Below are 2,624 nucleotides of genomic sequence, written 5' to 3'. Positions count from 1 at the left end.
TTCATTCAGGTTCAGTCTGGTTCATGAGCTGGAATTCAGGAGGAAGAAACACATTTCTCGATTCCACATGGAAATATGTGAAACGTCTAGAACTAACCAAACTGCAGTGGGAATGACCCCAACCCTGTCCTAGACGGTAATCTTCCGGAACAGATCTTTCCCTGACTACTGGGTCTATCAGCCATATGAGACATGTCACACATTCCTAATCCTCTCATTCTTCACAGAAACCAGTTTCCTCACTAGTGAGCCAAAATATACACACACACACACACACACACACACACACACACACAGAAAATATTTAGCATCAGAATAAATCTGTAGACTTATGTCTGGATTTAATGATGAATGGTTACACTGACTAAAACCTTATCCTAAAGCAGTGGTATTTTTATGTATTTTTTCATAGTGCTGACACAGTGTCCACTATCAATCTTCAGGAAACACTTATTCCGATGCCTAATAATTAAATGTGTCTACAGAAAGAATAAAACATTACTCATGGAAGGAACGTTTCAAAATTTCTCATTTGTTACTTTTGTGGTCACCCTACTTGACCTGACCAAAAGTGCGCCGATTTCCATGCTGGGAAAGAAGCTTTTAAGTAACTCACTGGGTGCATATACACAGATCTACGGTATTTTTCAAGACATCAAACGGTCATTAAGGTTTAAGATGGATGCCACAAAAAAAACCAGCCAAACTAAACGTCCAAAGTGATCAAATAAAAAGCGATTTTGTTGTTGTTGCTGAACAAATTGGTTGAACCAGCTTGCAGTCCAGTCACAACTGGCAGGCAGTAGTCTGACCACCCCCATTGTAGGTCCCCGTTGTAATCAGTTGTTGGTTGTCTGAGCTGTATGTAGGCACAGTGTATGTAAGCAAGTGTCAGATGGAAACACTGCCACTCGGAGCTGCAGAGCTACCAGAGTTAGAGCTCCTCAAAGGTGCTGTTTCAAAGCACAGTTTCAGGATTATTGATTACTCGGTGTTGGAAATGGCAACAAGATTCAACATGTTTCTTGGACTGTTCACAGCCATTCAGTTGAGGTTTACCATTGAGGAGCTGTCAAAAAGTGGTGAGTAAATGCTTGGAGATAGATGAATCAGATTATTCAGTCTGTACTGTGTAGAAAATAAGTTTAGAATGAGTTTAATAGATAAAAATCTTAGATTAAAAAAAAGAGATCATTTTTTATTTTTGTATTGAGCATGAAGTTCTGCCTATGCACCTGATATTGACTTGCACAGCGACAGTTAATGAGACTTTTACAAACCACAAGACAGAATACTGTATTGCAAGAGAGTTATTGTTTTAAAAAAAACTAAAATAAAAATTGGTTTCTAAGCAACATTTACAGATTTTGTGTGATTATCATAGGCATAATTTAGACTGCAAGCTGGGGACATATCCCCACCAGTTTTTGATATGTCCCTTTCTGTCCCCACCACTTTTTTTTTTTTTTTTTTTTTTTTTTTTTAATCCATTCCCCTGGATTGTCCCCATGACTTTTTGCTATGCCTGGTTTTGTCCAGAGCACTTTGATATGTCCAGTTTTTATTTCACCGCTCCTAACTGCCAGGGGGCAGTGTTTTAACATCTGGATACATTGGTGTGAGCCTGCATGCACATGTTGAGAACTTTACTACAATACAAATGCCACTGTCAATGCGCATATGTCTCTTTTATCCTTTTTTTTCCCTCCACATGCTTTTTGTAAGCTTGTTTTTACAGTCGCAGTAACAGGTAACCTGTCCTCCAAAGTCAGCGATAACATATTAACTTCAAATGTTTTCTTTTTTGCAGTTCGCTACTAGTAATTATAGATTCATTTACACAGCATTTACCTCTCAGTTATTGAAGAGGGCAGCATCCCTTGGCATACTGAGCTCTCTCTCTTGCTCTCTCTCGCTCTCTCTCTCACCACCCCATCATCCAGAGCACCACATGCTGGTGAGATTGCCATTGATATGGTTGAGTGGGTTTCCCTCATCATACCACATGCCAGCACAGCCTGCTCATTTGGCAGATTCAAAGGAGACCCATTTTAAGCCTTTTTACAAGATGTAATATAAGTCTCAGGTGACCCCAGAATGTGTCTGTGAAGTTTCAGCTCAAAATACCTCACGGATCATTTATTATACCATTCTCAAAATGCCCTTTTTGGGTGAAGCAAAAATACGCTGTTTTGATGTGTGCCTCTTTAAATGCAAATGAGTTGCTGCTATGCTAATAGGGCAGAGTCCCTGGGTGGGGCTTGTTCCAACGTGACATCACGATAGGGTGAAAATGAAAACGGCTCATTTTGAGACACTTTATGATTTATTGAGGGAAAAAAGGAGTGGGTGGATTTTACCATTGTATGGTAGTTGTGTACACACACTGCCGACACACATTTTTCTTCAAACACCATTTAAAAGTGAATTTTGCATAATAGGTCTCCTTTAACCTCTTGGTCTCGCATTGAAACATGATCCCTGCAACCAAAGCAAACCACTGATTCACTGCAGTAAAGAGATTCAGAGGGAATACTGGCCACTCTGTCTTACCAATGTGTGGCAGATATTACTGTGCTCGCCAGTTTCGGTTGGCCACTATGGGAGGCTCCAGCCCTTGCTAG

The sequence above is a fragment of the Ictalurus furcatus genome, chromosome 7 (assembly GCF_023375685.1).
Source record: "Ictalurus furcatus strain D&B chromosome 7, Billie_1.0, whole genome shotgun sequence".
NCBI lineage: Eukaryota > Metazoa > Chordata > Actinopteri > Siluriformes > Ictaluridae > Ictalurus > Ictalurus furcatus.
Note: the sequence above shows the minus strand (reverse complement) of the source record.